Below are 17,144 nucleotides of genomic sequence, written 5' to 3' on the forward strand. Positions count from 1 at the left end.
GAGCGCCGAGATTTTAACTAACCAGGGGAAATATACTACCGACTACATCAGTGTAAATGAATCCTCACTCGTTGCATAAGTCTACCGGAAGAGCCAGTAGTAGCAGCAGCAGGAGCGCGGTGGCAGTAACGCAGCAGCGTAGGTGCCGTAGCGCAGCAGCAGTAAGAGCAGTGATGCGAAGCACATGTTCAACGATGACGTGATGACTATGAGTACGTCGCCCGGAAGAGCCCGTCGTCCAGTCCGCACGAAGCTGTCTGGCGTTACGCGGATCAGTAGTTATGTGTACCAACAGCATGTTGGACGTTCCCCTGAGCCGATAGTTAGATTTAATTATTAATTAATAAACCAGGGGAACGTAATATGTAAGATGTAATATTGGGCTATGTGTACCGACAGCTTGTCGGTATTTCCCCTCAAGCGCCGAGATTTAAACTAAACCGGGGGAAATATACTACTACCTGCATCAGTGTAAATTAATCCTCACTCATTGCCATCCATACAAGCATGCATGGACAAGCCCGGGAGGGGGCAGCAGCAAAAACCCCCAAAACAACCATACGCCGACATGCTGTTAGTCATCACTTCAGCCTGAGACTAAGTACTATGTGAAACGCCATTCGGCTACCGGAACAGCCCTTCATCCGGTCAGCTCGAGGCCGTTCTAACATTGTGGGTCAGTGGCTATGTGTACCAGCTTTTTTTTTTTTTTTTTGGCCTTTCCCCTGAAGCAAGAGTAAAATTAAACCAGGGGAAAATACTATTTGTAATGTTGAAGGCTATGCTTATATGTATGGCCTTGGCTTCTATCAATCAAATTTATTTGTATAGTGTATTTTAAGGCAGTTGTCACAATGCGCTTTACAGACAACCCTGGCCTGAACCCCCACAGGAGCAAGCCTAAGGCGACAGTGTCAAGGAAAAACTCCCTGTGGCAGATAGGAAGAAACCTCGAAAGGAACCAGGCTCAAGGGGGAAACCCATCCTCCTCTGGTCGGCTCAGGTTGTTGATTGTGACAAGCATGTCAGTCAGTGGCTTAGCTATCTCATAAGCCCAAGGCCATTCAAACTAATCACCAAATATTATTAGGCTATGTGTACCAACAGCTTGTTGGTATTCCCCCCCCAGCACCGAGATTTAAACCAATTAGAGGGAAATATACTACTCATATCAGTGTAATGAATCCTCGTTCGGTAGTAGTAACAGCAGCAGCAGCAGCAGCAATAAACAGCAGCAACAGTAGGAGCAGTAGCATCAGCAGCAGCGACAGCAGTAGCACCCAGCAGCAGTAACAGCAGCAGCAGTAACGAAAACAGTAACAGCAGCAGCAGTAGCAGTAGCAGCAGCACTAGCAGCAGCAGGAACTGATTATAGAGGAAACATTGGCGGCTGCGACAACGGTACTTGCCAGTAGACAATAGCAGCCATGCTCCTATACTGCAAAGCTCATAGCTTTTGAACGGAAATTATGTCAATGCCAACAGATGAAAGAAGCACATGTCCAAAGCCCTGTAGCTTCACTGAGGATGCCAGGACCCATCACTGCTGTCATTGCCACACTGGAGCAGGAGTGGTGGTGTAGAACTCCGGAATGGGGACCACGTTGCCAATGAGATGGAGGGGGACGGAAACCAGATTTCATCATGGCATTTCCCAGTAGAGGCTCCTCAGGGCTCGCATGGGGGCGCCACCACAGGTACCGGGTCATGGAGGAGAGGATGGAAAACAGTGCTAGTATGCAATAATGACACGATGACAGAATGTTCCTTCATTTTCTCAGATTAAAAGCTTGAGGTGTATACAAAATATTGCTAATTTAAGCATATTTGCCATGGTGAGATCACAAAGAACCACAAAACATAAGGAAATGCAGTTTCCAACAGTGGGTACTTCGGGCTTGAAACTCTTGCCTTAAGAGAGACCAGCTTGTGAACGGAGTTATGAGGCTGAAGAGTCTATGCATCTTTTAAAATTGGGGGGAAATGCATTCTGCAGAGATTGGATGAACATATTACTGTCACGGCGCGGGTAGGGGGGACCCAAACGCAGAGGGAAAAAAAAAAACAAAAAAACACAAACTCAAAAAGGGAAAATTAACAAAGACTTTACTATAGACAGGCAACAAGCAGGGAACAGACAAGGCCGCAAAGGGAAAAAACACGAACTCAAAAAATATCTAAATAAAACAGAAAACAAGAGGAACTCAAACACAGGCAGGGCAGAACATGGTCAGGGCAGAACGCAGGCAGGCAGAACACAAGGGCAAATCAACAAGTCAGGAACAAAACACTAGTCAGGAACAAAATACTAGTCAGGAACAAAACACAAGTCAGGAACAAAACACAAGTCAGGAACAAAACACAAGTCAGGAACAAAACACAGGCAGGTATATTGGGTCTGAAACAAACAAAAAAGTTGGGAACAAACACAAACAGGTAAAAAACACAGGCAGGTACAAAGGGTCTGAAACATCGGAAACAAACACAGGCAGGTACATACGGTTTGCAACAAACAGAATTCGGGAACAAACACAAGCAGGCAGGTACATGTAAGTCAGGAAACAAACACAAGGAACCAGCACCCGAGTCAAGGGAACAGAGAACTTAAATAGACAAGGGGTAACAAGACACAGGTGAACTCAAAAAACAATCAAACCAGAAGGAGGGGATAACAAGACACAGGTGGGAACAATGATGGAATAACGAGACAACCAATAATACAATTAACAGGGGGGAACAGGACACAAAACAGAAGTGCCGCCATCTGGCGGCCCAACAGGGAAAACGCAGACAGGAACACCGGAACATGACAATTACTGCTTCTGCCCATCAGGCGTCACAACGAGGCTAATCTTGCGTTGCGACTCCTGCCAAATGGATACGCTGGAAAAGATGCATAGCCCGGTCCCGAAAGCCGAGACAATTGGTGATCGCGTTTTGAGTTTTGCTTAATTCGCTGACATAAGGGCCACTCCGGGCAAGGGCAGGCATCGAAGCAATAAGGTTTGAAGAATTATTTCTCGATACGTCACTATTTAAATATTATTTAACAGTTGGGCACAGTGGGCTGCTTTAAAGCGCCACATTGCATTACTAGTATGCTTACCGAATGAGTATATTAGGAGAGGAATTGGAACCAGTCTTTTAAAAAAAAATTTAAAATTATTTTTATTTTTATTTTATTTTATTTATTTATTTATTTACTTACTTATTTATTTTTAACCATCGTATTGCACTCTTTAAGACAAAAATGCAATGTACGATTAAAGAAAACTATGACAAAGTTGCGAAAGCACATGCTACAAAGTTGCCTGGAACCAGCCATAACGGGGAGAAATGCAATGGATGACGCGCAACGCCGTTCGCGTGAGCATGCAATTGTAGAGACAGCGAGACCAATACCTAGGCTATGCGGAGCATGTCCGTACCAGGAGGTATAATTTTTTCTCAACATATGTGCTCAGTCGTGTGGTCACGTGCCTGATCACATGCAAGGTGAAGAAGTCAGAGCAGTGACGTGAAGAAGGCTACATCAAATCCCTTCTCCGCTGTGATAAGCCTAAACGCCATGTCATGGAATACAACGATTCACTTATGAATGCGGAACGTACGCATTCGCGTCTTGCAACAGCACGATATTGAGAGAACCAGTTGGACGAGTCAACATTAAGCCTAATTTGTCTCATTAAAATGGACATTAGCAATCCCTAAACATCCAGCATCGTGATCTGACAGCTAAATTAGATAGCCAACCAAATTGTATCCTCGCAGATTTAAAGTTACAATCTCGAAGATTTGTTTCGTTCTCTTTGGCGGTACCAATGGCGAAAAGCAGTAATTGCAGGTGTGATTTTGGACCTCACTTCCCAGAGATCCAACCGGATCAAACCAGTGTCTCCTGTGTGACGTCAGTCAGTTGGCACCTGGGCCACGCCAACTATAACACTTACTATTTACTGCATAAAAAATGGTTGTTATAAAAGTAACGTTATGTACACACTCATTCATTGTCTAACATTAGGCTAACTTAAGCTGCTTTTACACTGCCGAGCTGGGTTAAAATGCTGTAGCAGACCCGGGGTAGAATTAGTGATGATCAATTTCCACAGACATTCTTTATCCACCTTTTGCCCGGTATGAACATCTTTACACTGCAGAGAAGAATTTGCAGGATTCACTGCGGCTCATACAATTATGTATCTCGTGCACACTAAACAGTCTCTCGTGAATGAATATCAGGGTTTTGAAGGCAAAATAAAACTTCCCTGATGGTATTCTGATTAATTTTATAATTGATTGTTACATTTCATATGAAAAGCAGATTGTAAAAATGTAAAATATGTCATAAAATATCTACATTTTAATAAATATTTACTTCTGGACCAAACCAACCATTGTTTCACAAACTACTACACATAATGAAAAAAACTGACCAATGAGGATTTTTTTTCAGTAGCTAAATCATCTTGGTTTTCTACTGAATTCAATTGAATTCAATGGGCAGCAAACGCTTTTGTACTCATCATGCGAAGTAAAGGCTGTTTCTTGCTACTTTCTAGGCTTCACCACCTGGCCCCTCCTACCCTCTCAAGTTCCCATGTACACTCTATTTGCCCTTTGCACCACTTTGATTGGAACTGATTGGTACCCCAGGATAAGCGTTCATAGATAATCAATGGATGGATGGATGGTAGGGAAAGCAAAGTTTCACACACTTTTATGTGAATGTGTCTGCCCCATAACTGGCAACCGGCTGAACTTTTTATTCGAGAGAAAAAAATGGGCATGCTATTGACTCAGGACAGTTATTGGAGATGGTAACCCTAATATATGATGTCACCAACAGACATAAACACAACACAGCTTATGGACCATAAAATATATTTGAAAGAAAGCTTTGTGGATGTTATTTTTTTAATTATTTAAATAATTAGCCTATGTTAAAAGGTTAGATATAGCACCTTTAATGTTTCTGGAAGGAATTCTATTGTACTTTATTTTAATGGGTGGCACCTGTCTTTGTAGAAGCTTTCGGTAATATTAATCATTTTTATATTCTCATGTTCTGTGACTTTACTGGTGTATCACAATAAAAACCCACAATCTCATTCTTATATTCTGAATCAGAGGTCACTAACCCTGCTCTTGAGAGGTACAAGGTCTGCTGATTTTAATTGTTGCTCAGTACTTAATTGATCAAGTAAAGCAGTTGATTAACCAGCTAATTCACCTTGCCTGCATTCCTAAATTGGGCGCTGATTTTAAGGTGAAAAGCAGCAAACCCTGTAGCTTATTAGAAGCATGGGTGGGGACACCTATTCTGCTAGCCAGTGTTGCTGAGATAATTAGACATAGAGATGACAATACTTTGCACCTTTAAGGGAACGTCCACTGGAAAAACATATAAACAAATAATGCAGAACATGGTCAGTTAGGAATCTATCATGTCTATCATTGGTTGCTGTAATTGCTTACTTTATGTTATTCCTATTTAAAAATGTGTCCTTTGTTGATAAATGCAATGCATTATGGGATTGCTAACTACTTGACTCCAACGATGAAAATCCATCTGGGTCAAAATAAATTTTGTGAATTTTCCTAATATTATAATAATAATAATAATAATAATAATAATAATAATAATAATAATAATAATAATAATAAGAAGAAGAAGAAGAAGAAGAAGAAGAATAAAATACTCTAATTGGTTGCGCGACTGGACCTTGCTCATTATTTGAGCTTAGTTTCCTCCTAGAAGTCATCATCATCATCATCCTTAATACATGACTTGAATTAATTGAATTAATTGCCATAAAGAGCTGCTTATTCATGGCACATCACCAAGAATCTGGTCTATAGCAGGAGCGACTGTGATGTAGGGCCCTTTACCCTCCAGGACATATCATTTTAAGACACTCACAGGATTAAATGACTCTTTAAAGATGTTTTTTTTAAATCCTCCATTATTGCTAGTCAATATGCATCCAACATGATAAATGGTTGTGCTGCACAGTTTTCCTCTCTTTCCATTTTCTGTGGTCTCTTCCTTGAAATGACCTCCCTGGAATGCAGGGTCATTTCTTCAATCTGCTTGGTCCTGTACTTTATTTCACCTGCTGGGGCCTGCCACTAAAAACAAAACGGGCGCTGTGACTAAACATCAGAGAGGGTCAGATGTGGGGAGATGAAGAGGAAATCAGTATTCTTCTCCACATCCCCTCTCTGTTTATGCTTAAGTTGAAGGGGGTGCAATAAAAGATGGATCTGTATTTATGTCCCCCGCCCCGTTTGAAGAAAACTGCTTTTCCTGAGCAAGGCAAGGCATCCTACTTGTTGTGCAGCGTGTTACCGTGGCAATATTTCTATCTATCCCATCAGACAGCTATACAAATAGATGAGATACAACAACATGACATTTTCTGTACTTCAATTACTTTGCAGGGCCGGGCCACGTGGGTTGAAAGCCAACAAACCATAACTTTCCTTGACATTTCCTCCCCCCCAGTGGCCGTTGATGGATTCTTCCTGACAAAGCATTCATTACAGCAAAGAACAGAGTGTACACTAAAATCTTTTTTTTCCTCCTTTCTTTTTCGGTTTTGTACCCGAATTGAAAAGAATTCTGCTGAGAAAAGTAATACATTCATACCGTGAAAGCAAGATGTTAGCAGCTAATGGGAGATGCAGGATACTCTCCAGTAATCCCTTTATATTTGAGATGCTGCCTTATGCAAATGACTATCTTTTGATAAAATGTTATCCCATCATAATGGCTGAGGGAGCTATAGAAATTAGGTGAGATCCCATGATGTGTTTCAGATTGCAATAGTGCAAGATTAAAGTGCACTAAAAGATGGGTCTGAGGCAAGCATTTTTTTTCCTAATCTTCAAATGCCATGATGAACACAGTCATGAGTTGTGAGCTTGCACTATTCAATCATGCACAATTCAACATCATCCATCTTACACTATGTGGTAATATTTCTCACAGCTTTTATTAATTATCATTTAAATAATTGTATTAATTAGGTGCTTTTCATGTTTAGAGAGATCATACACCCTCTTAATACATAGTATGCCAGAAATAGCTTTGCATGTCATGAAAAATAAAACAATTACATAAAAAGAGGTAACTTTTTATCAAATGAAAGATGAAGATTAATCAATATGTTCATATTCAGGTTGTTCAACATGTGTTTTATTAACACAATGCAGGTTTGGTTTGTTATCATTTTCTTTGTCTTTGAATTCTTCATTATCTTCCAGATTTAGTTTAGTTTCACTGGCTAGGTGTCCTGGTGTCCACACTTTCACCAATTAGGAGTCTATTGATTAACCTCAATCTTTAATTTGATCAATGAAAAATAATGCACCTCTTTTAATGCAGCTGTTTGCAACATTGGACAATATCCCCAAACATGAAAAGCTAATTAAGAAAAATTTCTGGGATTGCAGATCAGAAAACCATCATACACAGGGGGGCCGCAGGACCGAGCGTGGGAGCCACTGGTTTACACCGAGGGTGCTACAGCCCCTTGCAAGCTACGTTCCTGTTGGCTCACATTTGTACTCTACCCACCCGGGTAGTATCCAGTGTGATAATCAAGCTTTCATTGAAACCTCAGATGAATAGAAAAGGACTGTTTGCTGCAGTCTGCAAATAAATAAGAGCTTGTAAACTATATTTTAAACCCAACATTGGTTTTTGGGCTGTCTGCTGACAAGGTGACAGCCTTCCTACAAACAAGCATCTCCCTTTGCTTTAAGGCTGATAGGAGAGAATGTTAGAACAGCCAGTCTATAGACCAGTTGGATTCCAGCAGGGGAGATTTATTGAGTGACTGGTAAAGAGAAATGTTTGCTCATCACATGACACACATTGAGCTGATGGAGATGTCAGTCTACCTTTATTTGCTAAATGTATTACTTTTCCTGCAGCTTCTCCTCAGTCATTGCTACTAACTAAAATAAATTACTGAGCAGTCAAAACACTACCACTAATATTAGCTTCTTCCAGCCAACTGTAGTCACAGAAACACAAATATGAACATACAGAATAAGGTTTAATTTAATGAAATATAATGTTGTGATGTGTCCATGTGTGCACCCCAGCAGAACTAATGTGTCTGGCTATGCTAGTAGAAAAGGATACAGACTAAGCCTCTCTCTGGGCCTGGTATAATCATTATATTTTATATTCTTTATCACTGGGAAATTGGGTGGGAATGCCCTTTTGCACCAATCTGGTCTTAGCTTACATTGATTTACAAAGTGCATGCATGGACCAGACAATTCTGATCTGTGCGTCCACATACAAGTCGCATGACAGTTGCCTGGCTGTGAATTGGATTTATTTCCACATACAGATATGACACAAATTGAAATTGAAGAGATGAATTTCCATGTGGTTTTTCACTATTCACACTTCGAAAAACTGTAAAGGGGGTAATGATACTTTTTTTATTTTAATTGGGCCTCTTTTAGCTGCAGTCTGACAGCAGCCCAAGAAGATAATTGAGAAGTGAGGTGTCACTAGCCCCTTATTGGCATCAAAGTACATCAAATAGTTTTGCACATAAGGGTACAGTTGAGGTGGACAGATTAGAGTAAAGGGGGAGAAGCGTGTATGATACCATCAGCCATTTAATACAGAGCCTTGGCAAATCAGTTACATCCACTTAGGCGAGCGACTGAGTAACACTCTGGACAACCCTACTGAGAAACTTCTGTTTATGGGAGCAAGGTGAGAGAGTAGCTGCTCAATGCTCAGCAAGCCATCTGAAATATCCTGCTTAAGCTTATTTTATACCATTTTTATCCCAAATCCAAAAGGATAATTTATTCAGATACCATCAAGCTAACCTGCATGCTTTCACATTGGGAGGACACGCATTCCAAAACCACCGCAGGCAGCAGCAATCACAACATAAATAATATCACTGGGAAAAATAAATTTTTAAAAACTGAGAATCGGACCAAAGACAAATGTGAAAAGTAAAATCAACAGATTTTATTGACAAATGAATACCCAAAAAGGAATACTCACAGAAGTGGACTAACAAACATAGGAAAAGAAAAAAAAACATACAGAAGTACAGGGCTCCCTACAATGGGCAGTGATTGCATGATTCCACTCTGCCAACACCCAGCTAAAATACAACAAACTAAAACTGGACTAAAAACAGAGAAAGTCCACTAAAAGCAATTAAAAGTGTTCAACAAAAAGAAACAAAAATGTAAAAAAAAAAATGTTAAACTAAAGTCACTGCCATGTTTGTGGAACCAGCTTGAGATGATGTGTGCTTTGTGACATTTGAAAAAAGGAAGACTGGCCATATAAGGATTCACATGATCAGCAACAATGCTTAGGTATGATGTGGCATTCATATGATGCTGAAGCGGTATTATGGAGCCTAATGTGTGCCAAAAAACATTCCCCACACCATTACACCACCACCACCAGCCCTGTTGACACAAGACAGGATGGATCCAAGCTATCATGGTGTTTACACCAAATTCTGACCCTACCATCTGCTTGTTGCTGCAGAAATCATGATTCATTAGACCAGGTGATGTTTCTCCATTCATCAATCATTCAGTTTTGGTGATCACATGCCCACTGTAGCCTCATCTTCCTGTTCTTCACTGACAGGAGTAGAACCTGCCATGTTGTTCTGCTGTTGTAGCCCTTCTGCTTCAAGGTACAACGTGTTGTGCATTCAGAGATGCCCTTCTGCACACCACTGTTGTAAAAAAAGCTCTTACTTGAGCATATGTTGCCTTTCTGTTAGCTAGAACAAGTCTGCCCATTCTCCTCTCACCTCTCTCATTAACAAGTTGTTTTTAGCCACAGAACTGCTGTTGACTGGATGTCTTTTGTTTAACGCACCCATCTCTGTAAATCCTAGAATCAGCGGTATGTAAAAATTCCAGGTGGGAATTTGAAAAAACCTCAGGATTGTATGGACGTGGTCAGGGCAGCCCCACCAACCCACCCTCACCTTAACTCTTCACAAAATGTACCACCCACAAGTAAGCAAACACACGTGGCTAACGTGACTACAACTATCTATCGAGAATGGCAGAAGGCTTCACGGCTGAGTGCAATCTGGCAAATACAGCTATATATGTATGAGCCAGAAGAGGAACCTCAACCGGCTCAACCAGGAACAGCCCCAGCAACAATTTTAAGGAATTTGGCTAGGCCAAGAGGTCTGTGGTTATAATTTGGAAATCTGTCCGGTTTTGTGGAATGGTCACTGCAAAAATAAGTGTTTGCACAGAATGTGCCAGTGTAGCCATATCTTTTCTAATACGTCACCCACTTCTTCTGAATGACATCATTCTTAGGGAACTGAAAAAATGACTGACAATGCTACCTTCAACCTCATTCTCTATGGGAGGGCACATGCACAGGGTAAATTCGGCATGCTTACAATGCAAATGGAGGCTTGGTAACGGAACTAAACAAAATAACGATAATGAAACAAAAAGGGTATAGCTCTACGGACAAATACAATTGGCCTAGCTAGCCAGCCTACTAAGTAGCACTACCACAAAGGAATGGAGGTGGGAGAAAGAGCGGGTTGGAGGAGGGAGACTGGGAGAGGGACAAGGTTTGAATAGAGATTAACAGTTGAAAAATAGCTAAATAACCAAATAATCCATATTGAAAACACAGACAATGATTCACTATGGCAAAGGAGTGTTTCGCTCAGAATCAAGGATGCTGTTTTAGTGGGACAGAATACTTTTATTTGCCTCAAACTATGTGAGGAGATATGCAATGAGACTAAAACATTTATTGTCCATCATGTCAGGTCCTTCAACGACATTATGAAGTACCTGGACCCAACAGCTCAGAGCCGTCATAAATTGAACTCTACCAATTTAATCCCCACAGGAATAAACGGAAGTGTTCAGACTGATATGTAAATATTGCAATGAAATTGTTATCCTATACTGTTTCTGATGCTCAATACATGCCATACTAACCCCATACGATGTAGTCTGAAGCTATTCACGGATTTACCTTTAGGTTTTATCTCCAGTATATGAAACCCATGTTCAATCGGATTCAGATATGGTGAATGACTTGGCCAGTTTAGAAATTCTTTTGCATTGAAAAACTCTTTTGTTGCTTTAGTAGTATGTTTGAGATCATTGTCTCGCTGTCGGATTAAGTGCCATCCAATGAGTTTGTGCCATCCAGTGAGCAGATAAGATACTTTTGTATGCATCATAATTCATTCTGCTTACATCATCACTGAAAACAGGGCAGCCATATATGCCAAAACCCCGCAACCATGTTTCACTGATGGGGGGGGGTGCTTGGGATCTTGGGCAGTTGATTTTGGCCTCCACACTTTGCTCTTGCCATCACTCTTGAATCTTGTCTCATCTATCCTCAAGACTTTTTTTCCAGAACGCTAAAGGTACTTTTAGGAAGTTCTTAGCAAATTGTAACCTTCCTACCATCCTGTTTTTGTGGTTAACTAGTGGTTTGCATTTCGCAGTACAACCTCTCCAGTTACTTGTGAAGTCTTCGGTGGACAGCAGTCACTGACACATCCATGCCACACCACACTCCTGAGGAGTGTTTGGATCTATTGGACAGGTGTTTGGGGGGTTTTTCTTCATTATCGTGAGAATCCAAAAGCTTCCTTATACCTGCACTAAGGAAGCAATTGACTATACCTGACTAATCAGAAACACCTATGAAGCCATTGATCCCCAACATTATGGTGCCCTAAAATGGGGTCTATGTTTAAAAAAATGCTGTAATTTCTACATGGTGAAACAAAAGTGTATAAAAATACCCTTTAATAAAAGAATCTGAGAACTTTCACTTTCATCACATGAATTGTTTGACTATAAATCTAAAATTGTGGAGTACAGAGCCAAATCAAGAAAGAAATGTTATGTCTTTGTACCAGACATTATGGAGGTCATTTTATTTTGACCACTGTAATAGAAGATACTAATATGTGAAGTTTTGGAGAATTGCTGTTTCATTTAGGTGCACTCATGATGGCAGATTTTGAGGCTTATATACCCAAAATGCAGCCTGGTTTTGTAGATCTGCAACCTTTTTTTGTGACACTTTTTTTCTTGGCCTTCCAAACCATCTTACTTAGTGTGCATTGCATCCAAGGTGCACTTTTGTCCTCTACCGGGGAAATTTATAACTGTTCCTGTGGTTTTTTTATTGACCTAATAACAGAAGGCAGTATCTTTAGGTCTTTTTTGTTTGTAACCATCTTTACTGTCTTGTGAAGTTCAACAACAATTTGTCTTCCTTCATTTGAGTTTTTTTTTTTGCCTTTCCCCATGGTGATGGATGACATCAGGATTTTCCATGTGTGTTACTACATTTTTATACCCCAGTGAAATTGGAACATTGACAGGCCACAATACAGTTCCCTAAAATGAACTTAGTAGCTTGCAGATTTATTTTTGTTCAATTTATTATTTGTTAAATAAAATATTTCATTTTGAGCAGTGTTAGTATTGCTGTAAATAATACAGCATGTTTTCCATTTTTGAGCATACAATATGGCCCATTATCTGTATTGTTTATTTTGCACTTCTTTACTTATTTTTATGAAGCGTTCGTGTAGGTGTTCGATGGCACTGTATCTAGTTTTATAGACAGTTTAAAGGTATTTAGATGTAATCACCCTATTATAATTAACCCCTCATGTTGTCTTCATATTATGCATGCACCCCATGTCCACAGGGTCAAAAATGACCCACCCTTGCCGAACCCCCTGTGATACTTCATTGAATTTTAAACCTTAAATCAATATCTTTCACGTAGAAACAACCTGTCACTCACCAATAAATTTGGAGAAGAACTGTTTTCCTACTTCACAGTCCAGAGAGACTGTATTTATTCAGTCTACACCACTCATTTTTATTACAAAACACACATCATAATTGATTTATTGCCATGATAAGGATACTAGCTTTACTGTAATTTGTGATGTCTGTGGATTTCCAAAGCATAGAAGCTGAGGAACCCTGAAGTTTGTTTTGCTACCCGACATGTTAAAAATAAGGAACCATTGTCCTTAAAAACTTGGCATCATAAATTAGTTTAGAGAGATATAGTTTGAACACTTTCAAATGGTGTATCCTGTGATTGGATTGATTAAAAATTTCACCATAAAAAATGAATGAAAATAAATCCACTTCGACCACTGCGACTTAAGGGTTCAAGAAGATGTTTAAAAAACAAAACCGTGTTAATTTCAATCAGTCCAATCAGTTTAACAGATGGTTTTTCAGGAGCAATTCTAATTGTCGGTAGATAGATGGCCTCCATTGCTAAGTTGCTAACGTTAACTGTAGTTTATTATATTCCAATTCTGGATAAATTTTCATTGTATATTGTCTTGAGATATAAATAATTTTCTTTCAGTTATTGCCAGTAAAGGCTAGCTATGTTGACGTTAGTTGATTATAACCCAACTGATTCCACACCTGGTCATTCTCTTTCAAGTTATTAATTAAATGCTTAATGTTAGATAAAAGTGCCTTGTTTTTCCTCTCTGGTTTCTGCTGCTAGCTGTTCAGATCCTCCTCGTAAACGGAGACTTAGGAGCAATGTGACTGAGTCCTTGAAATTCAAAAACTAGAAATACTGCCTTGCGGTTTTATGCCTCCACCAACCAGTAGCCAGTGCTCTGTTTTTCACAGTGATGTCCTGGGGTGGTGGTATCAAGGCTTGGAGGTCAGCAGTCTCAACAAGCTGTTAAGGAAGGGCCAGCTAGGTGATCAGGTTGGAACTGGACAGTGTGGAGGCAGTGGCGGAGAAGAGGACGAGTGTGTATATACGTATTCATTATTAAATTATGAACAGAGCGGAATCATTTTTTTTTTGGGTTTCAGAATGGTTTCATACACAAGAAATGCAATGGAAGTTGGAGCAGAATTTCACACTTTCCAATCCACTTCTCTGTGCAGTTATCTTTGAGGGCATAGTGACCTTGACCTTTGACCACCGACCACCGACGTTTGTGCCAAATTTGAAGAAATTTCCTCAAGGCGTTCCTGAGATATTGCGTTCACGAGAATGGGACGGACGGACAGACAACTCGAAAACATAATGCCTCCGGCCACGGCTGTGCCGTCTCGCAGGCATAAAAGGATTAACAAAGTGAACTACAAGAGATTCTTCAGGTTGAGTTCTGTTAGTAGAACAAGAGGGCATAAATGGAAATTAGCAAAAGGTAAATTCTGTACAGATATTAGGAAGTATTTTTTTCACACAAAGAGTAGTAACTATGTGGAATAACTTAACCTGGCAAGTAGCAGAGGCAGAAACTCTGGGGATTTTCAAGACCAGGCTTGATACTTTGCAAGATACTATCTAGTTTGTAAGTAAACCAAGCACTAGCTACACTTTAGCTGTAGGAAAATAGCAAGATTGTTGGGCTGACCTGTTGATGACCTGTTCTCCTCATTATGTTATGATATGTTGTAATTGTGTACTGATTTTCATGTGTCTACAATTTACAGTATAGTTTTTAAAAGCTAAAAATATTCAAATAAAAATCGATCACCACCTTGAGGGCCAATCAATTTCCTGTCATATTGTGTGAGTTACATTAAGAATATTAATCAGAAAATAAATCATTATGATCATTATGACAGAAAATCTAAAGCAATTTTCCTACCTGCTGCAAACAAAGGGTTAAAAAAAGAATAATAAAGCAATTAAAGCACAAGGCTAAATAATAAAAAGATAAGACCATGTAGAACATGATGAATAACAATCCAGGCTATAAAAGGTTTCAGACAGTATTAACTGTGTAAGTAATAAAAATAGACAGCAATAAAAATGATGTACTTCTGAAGCAAGTCTAAAAAGTGTCATTTTAACAGATACTTAAAATAGCAACTGACTTCAAGCAGTGCATTCCACAGACAAGGAGCCTTCAATGAAAATCTCAGATCACCATATTATTTTAGCCAAGTTGTGGGAGAAAGAAGCTCAAGAGCTCTGGTTTATCAGCAGTTCCTCTGTGTAATCAGGGGTATACCATAAAGTGCTAAGTGATTAGTATCTATTCGAATGAGGCTGGGGCTTGGGTGAGAGGTCAATGGCCCTGTTCAGACCTGGCATTAAAATGCGTCTTGGGTGATCCGATCACAAGTGGACAGCTCTAACTGCAGGTGTGAATGCACCCAGGATGCATTGAGGACGCATTGAGGTCCGATCACTCAGACCACATTCGAAGGTGGTCTGAGTCGCATATGACCACATTCAAAGGTGGTCTGAGTCGCATATGACCACATTCTTTTAGCAGTGTGTACACAAATGCATCCTGGGCCACATTAAAGGACCGCCTAGTCAACTAACGTCCTCTGCGTAAGCAGAAGTACGTACTCATTCGCGCGCCAATGGCGTCATTAAAGTGTGAAACAACAAGAGGCCTCACTGAATAACGAAATAAACGAGACAAAGTTTTAAAAAATGATACCATGTCATTCTACAGTCAATATCTGGGACTAAATATTGAAAAAATATACAAATTTACCATTGGTTTTACGCATAGAGATGTCCCTTTTGAAACTGAGCGGTCATATATTGTCTTGGACAATCCATTTGTGAAATATCATTTTCTGGAGCAAAACAGAAGCAGATATAACTATCATTTTGGTTGGTTCTCAAATTGCACAAGCTGGCTTTGTCCACAACGTTTGAAAATTTTGAAAAGCGCATAGAGACATATTACGAGTGCGTCAAACATCTTGGGAGATTTGGTTTGCCTGGAACACGCCAAGGAATAGACCCAGTCTGTTTTTGTTTTGATTTTGCCCGCGCGCCAAAGTCTTTGCAAACTTATTTTTTTAATTTCCGGCAGACTAGGTGCAGGTAGTGCATTGCTGCCTCCCGCTGGTTAAAAACAACAACAACACATTTGGTCTTTGCAAACGGAAATGATGTACGTGTTTATTTGCATATTGAGCGGGGAAGTGAGATCCGATCACAAGTGGTCACTCGAGACGCATGTGGAGACACATTCTGATGCCTCGCATGTGGAGACGCATATCTGTCTCGACTAAATCTAGACAAAATCTGGATATATCTGGATACGAAGTACAGGTCTGAACAGGGTCAATGTTACCACTTGTTAATTTTTAGTAAGAGGCCTGACAGCCCAATTTTAAACAAGCTTGTGTTGAAATTAAATAAAAATTACCAGCTGACAGCCTAATCTAAAACTAGCTGGTGCCGAAACAAAAGACACTTCTTCTTGCATGTATTGTGAGCTCCATAACTTTTGGGACAAAGACATACTTCTTCTCTTGATTTGACTCTGTACTCCAGAATTTTAGAATTATAATCAAAATAGTGCACATATGGTTAAAGTGCAGATTCTCAGCTTTTTTCCAAAGGATATTTTTTTAAATATTTTGGTTTCACAATGAAGCGCCATTTTTATAGATAGTCCCCCATTTCAGGGTGCCATAAGGTTGGGGACAAACAGGTTTTTGTGATTAGTCAGATGTGTTCAATTTCCTCCTTAGAGCAGGTATAAGAGAGCTTTCAATATTTAGTCTTGAGTCTTTTGATGTCTGTTATTTGCCTTTGGAGTCTGTCATTGTTGCTTGTCAACATGAGGACAAGGGTTGTGCCAAAGAAAGTCATGAAAGCCATTATGAGGCTGAGAAATAAGCCACTAGTTAGCACCAAAAACAGTACGGCCAGATTACAGTTTTCTAAGTCTCTAAAAGACTCTGCAGAGTTCTGGAAAAGAGTCTTGTAGAAAGATGAGACCAAGATTCACTTATATCAGAGTGATGGCAATAGCAAAGTGTGGAGACCAAAACAAACTGTCCAAGATCAAAAGCATCTGTGAAACATGGTGGTAAGGGTATTATGATTTGGGCATGTATGGCTGCCTCAGGTACTGGCTCACTTGTCTTCATTGATGATGTAACTTCTGAGAGCAGCAGCAGAATGAATTCTGATGTGTACAGAAGAATCTCATCTACTCAACATCAAGTAAACGTCTCCAAACTCATTGGATTTTACTTCATTCTATAGCAAGATAATGATCTCAAACACACTGCTGAAGTTTTTTCAAAGCCCAAAACTGGAAAATTCCTGACTGGCTAAGTTAGTCACACGA

This window comes from Anguilla anguilla, chromosome 5 (assembly GCF_013347855.1).
Source record: "Anguilla anguilla isolate fAngAng1 chromosome 5, fAngAng1.pri, whole genome shotgun sequence".
Lineage (NCBI taxonomy): Eukaryota > Metazoa > Chordata > Actinopteri > Anguilliformes > Anguillidae > Anguilla > Anguilla anguilla.